General features: G+C 42.3%; 1 protein-coding gene across 1 annotated transcript in view; it reads right to left on the reverse strand.

The window, feature by feature from the left end:
• Window positions 1-17,099, reverse strand: part of VMP1 (vacuole membrane protein 1) — a 175,636-nt gene that overhangs the window by 112,452 nt on the left and 46,085 nt on the right. The window lies entirely within an intron of this gene.

A 17,099-nucleotide genomic window follows, 5' to 3' on the forward strand; every position in this document is an offset into this window, starting at 1 on the left:
CTCGTGGCTCCCGTGTTACACCTATCCTGCGCAGACTGCACTGGCTACCTGTGGCCTTCCGGGTGCGCTTCAAGGTGCTGGTGACAATCTTTAAAGCGCTCCATGGCATAGGGCCGGGCTATTCTGGGACCGCCTACTGCTACCAAATACCTCTCACCGCCCCGTGCGCTCTCACAGAGAGGGACTCCTCAGGGTGCCGTCAGCTAGGCAGTGCCGTCTGGCGACACCCAGGGAAAGGGCCTTCTCTGTGGGGGCTCCCACCCTCTGGAACGAACTCCCTCCAGGACTTCGCCAACTTCCGGACCTCCGAACCTTTCGTCGCGAGCTTAAAACACACTTATTTATCTGCGCGGGACTGGATTAGATTTCAAAGTTATGGGTTTTAAGGGGTTTTTATTATTTATACTATTTTAAATTTGGGGCAATAGAATAAGTTTTTTAATTGTTTTTTAATCTGTATTTATATGTATTTTAACTGCCTGTGAACCGCCCTGAGTCCTTAGGGAGATAGGGCGGTATATAAATTTGAAAAAAAAATAAATAAAAAATAAAAATAAACAACTGCAGTGATTCACTGAACAAGAAGAGTTATAAAATGGCAGGAAAGGTCACAAAATGGGGCGAAACTCAGTTAACAACTGTCTTGCTTAGCAACAGAAATGTTGGGCTCAATTGTGGCCAAAAGGCAAGAACTACATACATATAGTAGTGGCCAAAATTGTGGAAACCTTTTGGGAAAAGTGTATTTTTGAGGTTTGATGGCTAATAACACCACTTTTTTTTTGAAGTTTTAAGATAATCCTATTCCACTGCTGAAAAGGCCTGGGAATAGCCCAGACCTAAACCCAATTGAAATGGAGGGAGCCGACTAAAGAAACTTGTTAGTCAGAAGCGACCCAGCAATAAAATCCAGTTAATAGAAGCCATCCTTCAATCTTGGTTTCACATTAGAACAGCTGCAGAACTAAATGACTTGGTTTACTCCATGGGAAGACATTGTAAAGTCGTAATTCATGCGAAAGGATACCCAACTAATATTAACTGACATGGGGATCATTTTTGTATATCTCATTTTTTCCTATGGGGATCATTTTTGTATATCTCATTTTTTCTATGTGTTTCACTTTTCTTCTTTACCCTATAACAGCTATTCCAATAGCAAATCCTTCAAAAAAGTTACCGTATATACTCGAATATAAGCCGATCCGAGTATAAGCCGAGGTCCCCAATTTTACCCCAAAAACTGGGGTAAACTGGGGACTCGAGTATAAGCCGAGGGTGGGAAATGAGGCACCTACGGTTGAAACCCTCCCTCCTCAGCTGAAAAGGCTGGCTCCCCGCCCGCCCTCTCACTGCACCGCAGGGCTTCCCCGCTACCGTCCGGTAAAATGAAAAAAGAAAAAAAAAACTCGAGTATAAGCCGTATATACTCGAGTATAAGCCGAGGGGCTTAAAACCAAAACTCGAGTATAAGCCGTATAGACCCGAGTATAAGCCGAGGGGACGTTTTTCAGCACAAAAAACGTGCTGAAAAACTCGGCTTATACTCGAGTATATACGGTATTGCTTTACATTCTTGATTAAATTATCTTTCCATTGATATATAATTGTATACTACTACTCCAAAAAAAAGTGGCATTATTAGCTAGTTTTAGAAAATAAGACATTTCCTAAAAGGTTTTCACAATTTTGGCCACTACTGTACATACATACATACATACGTAGGTCTTTGGTTATTCGGGTTTTCTCCCGCGTAAATTTGGAAGTGTCTTGGCGACGTTTCGACGAAGTCTCATTCGTCATCTTCAGGCTTCAGCTTTGTGCTTCTGGGAGCAATGTACTTAGATTAGATTCCATATTTAATCGCTCTATACTTATAGAGCAAAGAAGCACGAAGCTGAAGCCTGAAGATGACGAATGAGATACATACATATATACATATATATAGATAGATAGATAACCAAAGACCTACATACAAACACCCGCGAAAACCTCAGAAAACATACATACATACGTATATATATACATACATACATACATACCAGTGGTGGGATTCAGCCAGTTTGCACCACTTCAGGAGAACCAATTGTTAATTTACTGAGCAGTTTGGCAAAGTGGTTGTTGGAAGAAATTATTAGGGCAGAGATCTGGTTATTAAATTACTTGAATCCTACCACTGATACATACATATACAGACAGACAGACAGAATATTACAATATATGTATGTATAGATATTGTAAGGTGCCCAGAGTTACTATGTGGCAAGACGGGATACTAATAAATTTTACCAACAAATAAATATAAAAATCTAGGCAAGATGATGAAAGTCAACCCTCTAAGCTATTGAAAAAGCTGGAGACCCTCCCCCTTTAAATCTAAATGTTCTCTCGGATTTCCTCTTCTGGAAATGTGAAGTTTTCTTTTGGTAACGCAGGATGTTTAATGAGTCTTTGGTCTAAGCCTCAGGGATAGGGAAATGTGTCATTCCATGTCTGGGGAGGTGAGCTGAGAGCCATTTTCTCGTGGGAAACGGCCTCACTCACCTCACCACAAGAGACAACTCATCTTCCACTCTATTCAGCCCTGCTCAAAAACTCCCGGAGACTCGGTGACACCATCTTTTATATTTAGGCCAAGGGAGAAGTCAACCCAAAAACACCTGCAATGGAGGCACATCTGGAACAGGACTGGGCAGGATTCAACCCTTGGATTTTATCTTTTATTTACTATCTCTCCAGCTGTTATCCATCCAAAGGCTTACTCAAACCGGAAGGTCTCCATGCAATCATTTCCTTCCAAATAAAGGATTGGCAATCAGAAAGTGAATTATCTTTTTTGGGATATTTTCCCAGGTTCAACTATAAGACACTAATTTAAAAATATAAAAATCCATCTATATATATATATATATATTTATTTTTTAACAAAAAAGAACAAACGAAAGAAAAACAACAATATGTAACATACATTGACATAAAACATATATTCCTTCTTTACATCAGCTTCGTTTCCTTATTCTTCTCATATTTACATCCTTATTCCCACTCTCGTTTCATTTTAAAAATATAAAAATCTAATCCGGCTTCCCCCTGCCATGTGTCCTGCTCGCTCCTTTGCTATCGTGTGGTAACGGGTTTTTATCGGTAGTGCTGTTTTATAATGGATGGTTTTAAGGTTTTTTTTTCCTCGTATTTTTATTGTTGTAAGGCGTTGGATATGAGAAGGGTGGCAAATAAATTTCATGATACATACATACATATATACATATATATAGATAGATAGATAGATAGAGATAGATAGATAGAGATAGAGATAGATAGAGGTAGATAGATGGAGATAAATAGATAGATAGATAGATAGATAGATAGATAGATAGATAGATAGATAGATAGATAGAGATAGATAGATAACCAAAGAAACAAATAAACCATTAATGTTCAAAGTGCTACAAGTAGTCCTTGACATCCGACCGTTCAAAGCCACAGTATGAGATGCCTCCCTCCCAGGGGTTCTGGTGGCTGCACATCCCCCAATCATGCGACCACATTTCAGGCATATGACAATCAGTCTGCAATTATGGTTATTTTCCAGTTTTCGGGGGGGGGAAAAATGCCCCATGCAGAACAATGGGTTCACTTAACGACAGTGGTGATTCGCTTAATGACTGCAAAAAATATGTAAATATCAGATCTGTTATGCGATGATCCACTTTATGAACATCACAGCTTATGACTCTTACGGGCAGGCATTACGGTCATAAGTAGAGGACTACCTGTAGATATAAGCAGAAACGCACCTAAGGATTGCAGCATTCCCTTCACAACTGCCACAAAAAAAAAGGGTTTTAAAATCAAGTCGATCATGGATCGACTCGCTTTATGACCGTTACAGCTTATGGCCGTAATGGATAGGTCATAAGTCGAGGACTATTTATAGATATAAGCAGAGACTCGTTTAATGACCATGTTTGCTTTTACAACCACCACAAAAAAGGTAGTAAAATCAGGCCAGTCGCATGGCCACACTTTATGAGCATCACAACTTACAACCCTAATGGACAGGCATTACGGTCGTAAGTCGAGGACTACATGTACTGTATAGAATCTGATTCTGTTTGTTCCCGAAATCGTTTGTGTCAGATATCTTCAGCATCCCAGCCAAAGTCTTCCCCCCAAAAAAAATATATATTTCTGAAAGAATAGAAAAACATTGCAATATAGGTAATCCTCAACTTAAAACCATTTATTGATGACCATTGGAAGTTACGATGGCACTGAAGAAAAATGACCGTTTTTCACACTTATGACCATTGCAGCAACCCCACAGCTACATGATCAAAATTTGGTCGTTTGGCAACTGACTCGTATTTATGACGGTCGCAATATCCTGGGGTCACGTGATCCCCTTTTGTGACCGTCCGACGAGCAAAATCAATGGGGGAAGCCAGATTCACTTAACAACCGTGTTCCTAATTTAACAACTAACTGAGCAAGTTGTTTTCTGTCACTTTTTGCGGCCCAAAAAAGTCATAAAATGGGGCAAAGCCATCGTCTCGCTTAACGACATAAATGCAGGGGTCAGTTGCGGTTATAATTCATAAGACTCCCCGTACTGAATACTTTCTACCATTTTAGAAAGAAAAAAAATGCGCGTTGAATCAAACCACCGGAGAATGCTCAAAGCAAATTTGATTCAGAGGGGACGCCAAATTTGCCTCTCTCTCTCTCTCTCTTTGGAAGAATTGAATAGAATAGAATTTTTTATTGGCCAAGTGTGATGGGACACACAAGGAATTTGTCTTGGTGCAGATGCTCTCAGTGTACATAAAAGAAAAGATACGTTCATCTAGAATCATAAAGTACAACACTTAATGATAGTCATAGGGTACAAGTAAGCAATCAGGAAACAATATCAACATAAAGCCGGTGTGGACGGACAAAGTAGCCAGACTAGTAACAACTCCGAGAACTGGGACTCCACAGACAATAAGTCACTGCCACAGACTGGACGGAAGTGATTTTTCAAAAGTTCCCTCCCCTGTCAGCCAAGCATTCCAGGAAGCGCTGAGTTCATTATGAATAGAATGAAGACCAAAGAGAGGAAGTCGCTGGAAAAAAATCACGAAGGAAGCTCACGAGACAGATGGAAGTCACAAAACAATTCTCCCATTCTCTCTTATACACACACACAGAGAGAGACAGAGACAGAGACAGAGAGCCTGAGAATGAGTGAGAAAGAAAGAAAGAGAGACTTAAAGAGAGTGAGAAAGAGACAGAGTTAAAGTGAGAGTGTTAGAGAGAGAGAGAGAGAAAGAGACTGAGAGTTAAAGAAAGAAAGAGTGAGTGTGACAGAGTTAAAGAGAAAGAGAGTTAGAGAGAGTGAGAGTGACTTAGAGTGAGCGTGAGAAAGAGAGAGAGAGCAGAGAGAGTGAGAGACAGAATGTGAGAATGAGTGAGAGAGAGAGTGAGAGTTAAAGAGAAAAAGAGAGTGAGAGAGAGTGACTTAAGAGAAAGAGAGTGGAGAGAGTGAGACAGAGAGTGTATGTGTGTATGAGAGAGAGAGAGAGAGAGAGAGAGAGAGAGAGAGAGAGAGAGAGAGAGAGAGACAGAGTTAAAGAGAGAAAGTGAGAGGGACAGAGAGAAAGTGAGAGAGAAAGAGTTTTAGAGAGAGAGAAAGAGACTGAGAGTTAGAGTTAAAGAAAGAAAGAGTGAGTGAGTGTGACAGAGTTAAAGAGAAAGAGAGTTAGAGAGAGTGAGAGTGACTTAGAGTGAGCGTGAGAAAGAGAGAGAGAGAGCAGAGAGAGTGAGAGACAGAGGACGAGAGAATGTGAGAATGAGTGAGAGAGAGAAAGAGTGAGAGTTAAAGAGAAAAAGAGAGTGAGAGAGAGTGACTTAAGAGAAAGAGAGTGGAGAGTGAGAGACAGAGAGAGTGTATGTGTGTATGAGAGAGAGAGAGAGAGACAGAGAGAGAGAGAAAGAGACAGAGTTAAAGAGAGAAAGTGAGAGGGACAGAGAGAAAGTGAGAGAGAAAGAGTTTTAGAGAGAGAGAAAGAGACTGAGAGTTAGAGAGTTAAAGAGAGAAAGAGTTAGTGAGACAGTTAAAGAGAGAGAAAGAGGGAGGGAGGGAGGAAGAGAAAGAGAGAGGGAGGGAGGGAAGGAGATAGAGAGAGAGACACACACAGACAAACCCCAATTCCAGGTCTTAGACTTGTACCAGACCTGGCCGTGCAAACAAGCGAAGCGCCATCCACAGGATGCAGGCAGCCAGTACACGCCACCTCTGGTCCGTGGAAAAACCTTTCTCCATGGAACCGATCCCTGGTGCCCGAAAGGTGGAGGGGGGTCACTGTTCTACTCCAATCCCCTGCTCAAGCAGGAGACCCTATACAGCAGGGGTCTCCGACCTTGGCAACTTTAAGACTTCTGGACTTCAACTCCCAGAATTCTAGCTATCTGAAGCCCTTGAATCGCATGGATGCTAATCTCCTATAGCAATGAAGCTTAGACCAGGGGTCTCCAACCTTGGCCACTTTAAGACTTGTGGACTTCAACTCCCAGAATCCCTCAGCCAGCAAAGCTGGCTGAGGAATTCTGGGAGTTGAAGTCCACAAGTCTTAAAGTGGCCAAGGTTGGAGACCCCTGCTATATACCATTTCAGACCAGTGACTGTCCAGTCTCTTCTTAAAAGCCTCCAGGGATGGAACACCCACAACTTCTGGAGGCAAGTCGTTCCGCTGGTTAATTGTCCTCACTGTTAGGAAGTTCTATAGGCATATTGGTTTAAAAAAAGAAAAGAAAAAGGAGGGGACAACTAGGCAGTATTTGAAGACTTTTAAATATCATATTCTGGATCTTCTCTTCAACCCCAGGACCTTCATTTTCTCTCTCCACCTTTCTAAATTTGAGCCTGATTAGATTCCAGGAACAAACAAACAAAAACCTTCAGTTTTAGCACACCAGCTGTTTTTTTTCTTTTCTTCTTTTTTTTTTTTGCAAGACAGATGTGGGAGAATAACATTAAACCTTTGTGGCACGCCCAGCAGTGCCCGGCGAAGAAGTTGGGCAGACAAGAGTTCAGTGCAAGAGAAACCTCATCGGCAAGCAGGAAATACGGTATCGGGTTTGGTTCCAAGCAGAATCAAATTAGCTATTTTTAGCTAATTTTGACAAGCGGGGCTGGAAAATATCTTGGCAAGAGACGGTGAGCTGGATGAGCCCAGTTCGGTTCCAGTTCAGCGTCAGATTTGGTTGAGAGGTGATCGCGTGAGTCATCGCCCACGGGGAAGAACTGAGCCGTATAATATGGTGGAGCTTAATACAGGTAGTCCTCGACTTACAACAGTGCATTTAGCGATCGTCTGAAGTTATGATGGCACTTTAAAAAATGAGGTACGACTGTTTGATACACTTACAACTGTTTGAGCATCCCCGTGATCAAAATTCAGATGCTTGGCAACCGACTCACATTTATGACGGTCGCAGTGTCCCCGGGGTGGTGGCGGCGGTGTCACGTGATTCCCTTTTGCGGCCCTCTGCCAAGCAAAGTCAACGGGGGAAGCTGGATTCACTTAACAACCGCGTCGCTAACTTTAACAGCTGCAGCAATTCACTTAACAGCTGTGGCAAGAAAGATCGTAAAATGGGGGCAAAACTCCCTTAACAAATGTCAGCAACAGAACTTTTGGGCTCCACCGAGGTCGTAAGTTGACGACTAACAGTACACGAAATTCCACTTGAAAGTTTAAAACGGTTTTAATTTAAAGCAGGACAAGAAAACTGGCAGGCTGTGAATCAATGCATCAAATAGTCGCTGTGTACCAATTACAGGGAGTCCTCCACTTAACGACCAGTCGCTTAGTGACCATTCAGAGTACAACAGACCTCCCCAAGGTTACTAATGATATACGGATTTGAATTTCCAGCATACACCTCTGTTGTCACATTTTGGGCATCAGATTGTATTTACAACTTTTGCAGCATTCCATGGTCCAATGACTACAAGTTTATTTATTTATTAAATTTATAAACCACCCACCTTGCTGTCAAGTGACTTTGGGCGACTTACGATAAAATGGACAATATAAAACATTTAGAATAATACAAACTGGCATTTACTTCAGGTTTCCAGCAAAAGCTGCCACTGCAACCAATGGATTCACTTAACAACCACGGCTTTTGCTGAATGACCACAGTGATTCACTCAACGACTGCCGCAATAAGGGTCACACGATCGCAAGCTTTATGACCGGCATAAATTATTACAGGTAGTCCTGGACTGACAACCACAACAGAGCCCAAAATGTCCACTGCTAAGAAAGATAGTTAAGTGAATCATCTTCTATTTTATGACCCTTTTTGCCACGGCTGTTAAGCGAATCATTAGAGTTGTTAAATGAATCATGAGGTCATTAAACAACCGGCCTGGGACAGATCAATGAACGATCTTTTATTTTATTTTTATTTATTTATTTATAAGTAATTTTTATTACAATTTTTCCTTTACACAACACTAGTACATAATTAACAGACTGTGTCGTTTTTATATACTTCGGATCGACATTCCACACAATATATACATTCAATATCTAATCCTCAATAGCCTTATGTATATTTCCAATTTTTATTTCAATTGTCTATCCAGGTATACTATTTTTTCCCAAACCGCGTAGAATTCCGAATCATCTTTTTCTTTTAATTCTAGGGTAAGTTTATCCATTTCGGCACAGTCATATACCTTCTGAATGATCAATCAATCCCTCTGGTAGTGTATTGCGTTTTCCAATATTGCGCGAACGCAATTCTTGCCGCTGTATCTTTTTATCAAATTTTTTTTTAAGTATTCCCAGGAGAAATGTTTCCAAGTTTAGTTCTATTTGACATTTTATTAGCTTTTGTAGCCATCCTTGTCTCTTAGATCAGGGGTCTGCAAACTTGGCTCTTTTAAGACTTGGGGACTTCAACTCCCAGCTTTGCTGGCTGAGGAACCCTGGGAGTTGAAGTCCCCAAGTCTTAAAAGAGCCAAGTTTGCAAACCCCTGCATTAGATGAACAATCTTTTAAGTCAGGAGCCTCCAACCTTGGCAACTTTTAAGACTTGTGGACTTCAACTCCCAGAATTCCCAGAATTCTCCCAGAAAAGCAAAGCTGGCTGAGGAATGCTGGGAGTTGAAGTCCCCAAGTCTTAAAAGAGCCAAGTTTGCAAACCCCTGCATTAGATGAACAATCTTTTAAGTCAGGAGCCTCCAACCTTGGCAACTTTTAAGACTTGTGGACTTCAACTCCCAGAATTCCCAGAATTCTCCCAGAAAAGCAAAGCTGGCTGAGGAATGCTGGGAGTTGAAGTCCACAAGTCTTAAATTTGCCAAGGTTTGGAGACCCCTGTTTTTAAGTCATTTCAACAAATTACCATTGGTAATTTCATCAATTGTGGTCTTAATCAGAATGTTTTGGGAGAAAATCTTTAAGTCAATTTCAATGTCCCTGTGGAGATAGATAATGGGTTTGTGTGTGGTTATCTCAAAAAAACAAACAAACAAACAAAAAAAAACACACACACACAGACACAACCTCACACCTTTTACCCAATTTGGGGGAATTTGCCCACGTTTGGGAAAGCGCTGGCTTTCTATGGCTTCCAGTTTCTCTTCTGAAGAATCAGAAGAGGAAATCTAATTTCTGAGAAAAAAAGAGGGGGAAGCCCACAGCTGGAACACAGGCTTATTTGCACATCCTAGCTAATGTTCAAAAGCGTTACAATTCTTGAAAAGATTTTGGTTAAAAGCCACACTTTCTTTGGGGCCATCACCTGGAGCAGGGATCTCCAACCTTGGTCCCTTTCCGACTTGTGGACTTCAACTCCCAGAGTTCCTCAGCCAGCTTTGCTGGCTGAGGGACTCTGGGAGTTGAAGTCCACAAGTCGGAAAGGGACCAAGGTTAGAGACCCCTGACCTGGAGAGTCAAATGCCTAAGGTGGTGTTTCTCTACCTTGGCAACTTGAAGACGTGGGGACTTCAAGCAGTGGTGGGTTTCAACCAGGGCGCTTCATGGTACCTGAAGTTACTAATAAAGTATTGTGACCCAGGCCCAAGTAGGTAGTAATAAGCTTAGTCCGTGGAAAAACAAACTTTATTCCAACAGCTGGGAATTACTTCATTCCCAGCCTCGTTCAACTCAAAGTAAAACAAATGCCTCCCAACACAAATTTCTCAGTTATCTAACAAACTTTAGTCCAACAGCTGGGAATTACTTCATTCCCAGCCTCGTTCAACTCAAAGTAAAACAAATCCCAACACAAATTCCTCAGTTATCTAACAAACTTTAGTCCAATTAGGCAAACTACCAAAGGCCCTTCCTGGCAAACATCCAGAAACCACAAAAACAAAGACGTACACGAAGCAGAAGATGCAGCAGAAGACGCAGCTACAACGTTGTTTTCTGGCAAAGCTGAAACACTGGTCTGTTTTAAGCCTTATGGGAGGGGCCAATCATCTCCTGGCCTTCCTCCTGAGTCGTCCTCTCTGCTTGAGCTGCTTTTGCCTTCTGGTAGCTTTTCTCATGCATGCATTAGGAACAGGTTCCTCCTGTTCCTCTGCCTCACTACTATCAGTCACTGGAGGCTTTGGCGTCTGCACCTCACTTCCCGATGGCCCTGGCCTCACCTCAGCCTCATCACTTTCCGACTCTGTTGCCAGCTCCGTAGGCTGCTGACGGACCACAACATAAAGCACAGATAGTCCTTGACTTACAAATATCCCTTTGGTAACCATTTCAAGTTATAACAGCGCTGAAAAAAAGTCACTGACGACCCATTTTTCACACTTTGTAGCATCCCCATGGTAACATGATCAAAACTCGAAGACTTCGTTTCATATTTATGACGGTTGCAGCGTCCCGGGGTCATGCAATCACCTTTTGCAACCCTCTGCTGGGCAAAGTCAGTGGGGAAGCCAGATTCATTTCGTGTTCCTAACTTAACAACTGCGGCTGTCTTGCTTAACAACGGTGGCAAGAAAGGTCGTAAAATGGGGCAAAACCCCACTTAAAAACTGGCTCGCTTTGCGACAGAAACTTTGGACTCATCTGGGGTTGTAAGTCGAGGACTGCCTGTACTCTGTAAAAGGGGGCAAAGACTCACTTCACAGCTGTCTTGCTTAGTGACAGAAATTTGGGGCTCAATTGTGAGGATCATAATTGACTCAAGTCAGATTTGATTCAACAACATTGCAGCTAGGACCCTGTTGGTCAAGGAAGCTCCGCCAGCAGGGTCCAGGAGAAGGGTTGTGGCCCTTGCCCTTCGGAACATTCCAGAAGGACCTCAAAATCTGCTGATAGGCCTAGGGCAGGGGTCTGCAAACTTGGCTCTTTTAAGACTTGTGGACTTCAACTCCCAGAGTTCCTCAGCCAGCAAAGCTTTATCTGGCTGCAAAGCTGGCTGAGGAACTCTGGGAGTTGAAGTCCACAAGTCTTAAAAGAGCCAAGTTTGCAGACCCCTGGCCTAGGGCCACAATGGAGGCATTTCATACTGGAGCTGACTAATGGACCGAGATGAGATTCCACCTTGAGCCCATGTGATTCTGGTGGGTTTTTTAAAAAATTAATTTAACATTGGCTTATTTAATATTTGAGTGTTTTATTTATTATTTTTCTTACTTTGTAGAATGAAATACAAAAATACAAAAGCAAAGAGTAGGAGAGAGCAGGGAGGGGAAGGTGAAAAGAGATATGAGGAAGAGAGGGGGAAAAGAAAAAATAATAATATTTGAACGCTTTGTACACCTTTGGTTTATTTATTTATTTGTCATATTTTAGAACTGTTTGTCTCCTCCTTGGGGGGGGCTCCGCACACAATAAAGTATTAAAAGTGTAAAATTTAAAAGAAACAAGGTACGATAAAAATTGATTAAGAAACAAGAGGGGGGGGGGCTCCTCTCAGGTGCTAACCGGCCCCACGGCTGCCTGCTCATTGGTGCGCCCCGAACAGAGGCAGAGAGCCATGGTTTTATGACTTTATCGAAAGCCAGGAGGGTGGGGTCTCCTCTCACCTCGGGCGGGGGGCTGTTTCCATCGGGGGGAGGAGGGGAAGTAATGGCAGAGAACGCTCTCTTTCTGGACTCCCCAATCGGAATTCTTTCACTGATGGGGTTCGCAACATACCTTCCCTGCCTGATAGAGAGGGATGGGCCAGTGTAAATTGACGGTTCGGATGAACCATTAGTCGCAACCTGTGGGTGGACCTGCCCCCGCCTGGGCGCAATCCTTTCCTATATCGCTGTGTTTTTGACGCTGCATGCATATGTAGATGGTGCGCTCGAGTGAATGGCCGCGTTGTTTGATGTTGCACGCATGTGTGGACAGTGAGCACGCGCGAATTGCCCTGTTTTGTGACGCTGCACGCATGCGCGCACAATTAGATTATTTATTTGATTTCTAGATTTATTTGATTTCTATACCGCCCTTCTCCCGAAGGACTCAGGGCGGTTTACAGCCAACATAAAAACAATTTTATCATTAAAATTAAAAACAATTTTAAAAATCTGATTCAATTTGGCTAATCCCATTAAAACTAGTAATAAAACAATAATAAAACCCCAATTAAAAATCATACTGCATTAGGCCAGACCTGCGCGGTAAAACAAAAAGGTCTTGAGCTCGCGTCGGAAGGTCCGGGGAGTAAGCGTAACCCCAGAGGCAGCTCATTCCAGAGGGCAGGTGCCCCCACAGAGAAGGCTCTCCCCCTGGGGGTGGCCAGCCGATATTGTTTGGCTGACGGCACCCTGAGGAGACCCTCTCTGTGGGAGCGCACAGGTCGATGGGAGGCTATCGGTGGCAGCAAGTGGTCCCGTAAGTAGCCCGGTCCTATGCCATGGAGCGCTTTAAAGGTGGTAACCAACACCTTGAATTGCACCCGGAAAACCACCGGCAACCAGTGCAGCTTCCGCAGGAGAGGTGTTATATGGGAGCTTCGAGTAGCTCCCTCTATTACCCGCGCAGCTGCATTCTGAACCAGTTGGAGCCTCCAGGTGCCCTTCAAGGGGAGCCCCATGTAGAGAGCATTACAGTAGTCTAGGCAGGTGGACATTTCCGGTGCTGGGCAGACCAGTTGCTACAGTATGCAAATCCCAGCTCTGTACTTTCAAGTTTTGTGAGGTTTGTAACGGTGACATATGGGCGGCATATAAATTTAATAAATAAATAAATAAAATGTGCCCACAGGAGGGGGGGGAGGCAAACTTTTCAATGCTAAATAATACTGGCAGGATTAAATTCAGAGGCAGTTAATTCTTTACGCTGGCTCCAAAGAAAGAGTGATCATTGGTGAACGAGACAACCGCACCCTCTAGTGTCTGTTGAAAACAAAACTGAGAAAAAAAAGTTTTGCTAGAAAGGTGCACATTTGAAACTCACGTTGGGGTTGACTGGACACCAGAAATATTGAAAATAAATACAGCAATGGAGAGAGATAAGAAGAAGGAGAGAGATGGAAAGGGAGAAGCAGGGAGAGAGAACGAAGAAAGGGAAGAGGAAAGTAGGAAAGTTAGGGGAAATAAGAGTAGGAGAGAAGGTTAGCTAGGGAGGAAGTAGGGAGGAGGGGAAGAAAGGAAGGGGAAGTAGAGAAGGAGTAGGAGAGGAGAGAAGAAAGGAGGGAGGAAGAAAGGAGGGAGGGAAAGGAGTGAGAGGAGAAAAAAGGACTGCTGTGAAAAGGAAAAGATGAAATGGAAGAAAGGCAACCCCGAATATATTTGAATATATTAGGATCAAAATTGAAATAGTTAAAAAAAAAAGAATGAAAGGGAATGAATACGAATAAAAATGGAGAAATTAGAACTTGAGGGCGAAAGAAGATGGGACTTAATAAAATGAGCAAGGAAATATTAGGAAATGAATAAGGTAAAGGTTCCCCTCGCACATACGTGCTAGTCGTTGCCGACTCTAGGGGGCGGTACTCATCTCCGTTTCAAAGCCAAAAAGCCAGCGCTGTCCGAAGACGTCTCCGTGGTCATGTGGCCGGCATGACTCAATGCCAAAGGCGCACGGAACGCTGTTACTTTCCCACCAAAGCTGGTCCCTATTTTTTCTACTTGCATTTTTACGTGTTTTCGAAACTGCTAGGTTGGCAGAAGCTGGGACAAGTAACGGGAGCTCACCCCGTTACATGGCAGCACTAGGGATTCGAACCACCGAGCTGCCGACCTTTCGATCGACAAGCTCAACGTCCTAGCCCCTGAGCCACCACGTCCCTAGGAAATGAATAAAGACTATGAAAAAAGAATATTTCGGCAAAAAACAGTAATTAAGTAAAATATATTTGAATATATTGAATTGTATGAGATATGATATGGCCAATACTCTGTTCATAAATTATGTATGTGTGTAGGGGAGGGGGAAACTAAAAAATCAATAAAAACTTGTTCTAAAAAAAAAATAGGAACTCATGTTTGAGGAAACGGGGAAAAAAATTTCCAACTCCTTCCTGTTTGCATCCACAGCCAGGGTGTATCTACATTAGAAAGTAGTGGATCACTACATTCTAATGTAGATACATACCAATTCTCGACTTACGACCACAATACTGGCCAACATTTCTGTTGCTTGGGTGAGTTTTGCCCCATTTTACGCCCTTTCTTGACACCGTTGTTAAGTGAAACACCAGAGTGGTTAAGTTAGCACGTAACGGCCGTTAAGTGAATCTGCTTTCCCCCCCCCACTTACTTTGCTTGTCAGAAGGTGGTCAAAGGGGATTGCATCTTATGACCTCAGGATATTGCAACCGTCATAAATGCGAGACAGTTGCTAAGTGCCCAAACTGTGATCATGTGACCTGGAACACTCGTAAGTGTGAAAAATAGTTGTAAGACACAGTTTTTTTTAGCACTGTTGTAACTTCGAACAGTCGCTAAATGAACTGTTGTAACTTGAGGTCTACCTGTAGAGCCAACATCCTTCCACGCGGAATTAAAATTATGAAAGCACTTCTAATCAAACCCAACTTTCATGATGGCCACAAGATGGCCGGCAAGTAGGAAGAAAAACGAAAGAGATAAAAAAATTAAAATGTAGAAAGAAAGAAAGAAAAAGAAAGAAAAAGAAAGAAAGAAAGAAAGACTGATTAACAGTAACAGAGTTGGAAGGGACCTTGGAAGTCATTTAGTCCAACCCCCTGCTCACGCAGGAGACCTACATGAGGGATTCGAACTAACAAACTGCCGAGGAAGGAAGGAAGGAAGGAAGGAAGAAAGAAAGAAAGATTAACAGTAACAGAGTTGGAAGGGACTTTGGAGGTCATCTAGTCCAACCCCCTGCTCACGCAGGAGACCTACACAAGGGATTCGAACCAACGAACTGCTGAGGAAGGAAGGAAGGAAGGAAGGAAGGGAGAGAGAGAGAGAGAGAGAGAGAAAGAAAGAAAGAAAGAAAGAAAGAAAGAAAGAAAGAAAGAAAGAAAGAAAATTAAACCTTTCAGAAGTATCAACAGCAAGGAATACATTTCACTGAAAGAGCCAGCTGATTTTATTTGAGAAAAAAATACCTATTTTTCTCTTTCAGCCCATTTTGCATAACTGAAGCATGAGATGCTACTGATTAGGCTTCCTCTATTTTATTTATTTTTTATAAAAAAGTTTTATTTTTACAATCATAACAAATAATTCATCCAATGTACAATTATATACAATTAGTCGGGCTTGCCCAGTCACCACCCCCCTTTTTAACTCTCTTCCCTCTTCTACCTTCTTCTGCCTTCTTTCCAAACCTTCCTCTCCTTCTCTTATCTACATCCTCTCCTCCCTCCACCCTACACTCCTTCTCCCTCTTCTACCCCTCTTCCTTCCTCTTCTCCTCTTTCCTACCTCCTACTCTCTCTTTTCTCCCTCCCCACCGTTCTAAAATGGTAACTGGGCAGACCCGACCCTACATTAATTATATTTATACATCTTCAATAATCCCTGTACATTAACCATCACTCCATCTCTAGCCTCAACCCCCCAATTCCCCTCCCCCATACCCCCCGCCCCCCACCCCGACTTCCCAGAACAAAATGCAGGGTATCAAAACTAACAATCATAATCTAAAATAATTCCTAAATTATAATCTCTAGTCTCTCCACACTTAATCACACTCTCAATTCCCCTCTCCTTCAGAAATATATCTAATACAAAATATTTCCTAAATTTACTCATATGCTATTCGATATTTTTTTATCTGATACTTATTCTGAATATAATCAATCCACATTTTCCATTCTAAAATATATTTTTCTTGTGTATAGTCTTTCAAATAAGCAGAGATTTTTGCCACTTCTGCCAGATTTGATACTTTAAGTGTCCATTCTTCAATTGTGGGTAATTCTTCTTTCTTGGCTTCCTCTATTTTTAACGGTTACCCTTCTGGCAGAAAATGGCCACAATCCAAAACTAACCATGACATTTGATTCCAAAGAAGAAAAAGAAAAGAGAAAAAAAAATAGTTTTCCAGATAACTGAAGTGAAAAAAGGAAGAAGCCGGCTCTGTGGTCTGGCTATCACCCTGCGCCAAACCGTAAAATCATTTGCATGCTTTAGGCAAGGTGCACTTGCGAGAGAACCCAGCCGCTGTAAATAATTTTAACCTAGAACTCCCAAGGATGGGTTAACCAGGTGCAAATCAACAGGCCAGGAAGATAAAAACACAATGATGGAAGATGGGGGTTTTTGGGCAGAGATTCAACCTGGGAATTTGGATATTTTTTTTTAGAACCACAACTGGAAAGCTCAAACCAACTTTGTCTTGTTTGGCTTCTCGGTTAGTTGGTTGGTTGGCTGGTGGGCTGGTACGTTGGTTGGTTTGTTTATAAAATTTATAGGCCATCCCATCTTACTTCAAGGTAACTCTGAGCGGCTTACAGTCATAAAAACTATATAAACTCTATGAACTAAAAACAATATTTGGTCTTACAGCCCATGATTAGATGAAGAAACTGTGGTAAGGCATTTTTTTTTAGACTTTTCAATAGAAGAGAGTATTTGTAGCTTGGAGCTGAACTGTGGGATCCTTGTTGCGCTCTAAGCATTGTTCTCTTGCAGACTGTTTTCTAGCAAATATAAATCGCGCAGCACAGCTGTTTCC

The sequence above is a fragment of the Ahaetulla prasina genome, chromosome 1, assembly GCF_028640845.1.
Source record: "Ahaetulla prasina isolate Xishuangbanna chromosome 1, ASM2864084v1, whole genome shotgun sequence".
In the NCBI taxonomy this organism is placed as follows: Eukaryota; Metazoa; Chordata; class Lepidosauria; order Squamata; family Colubridae; genus Ahaetulla; species Ahaetulla prasina.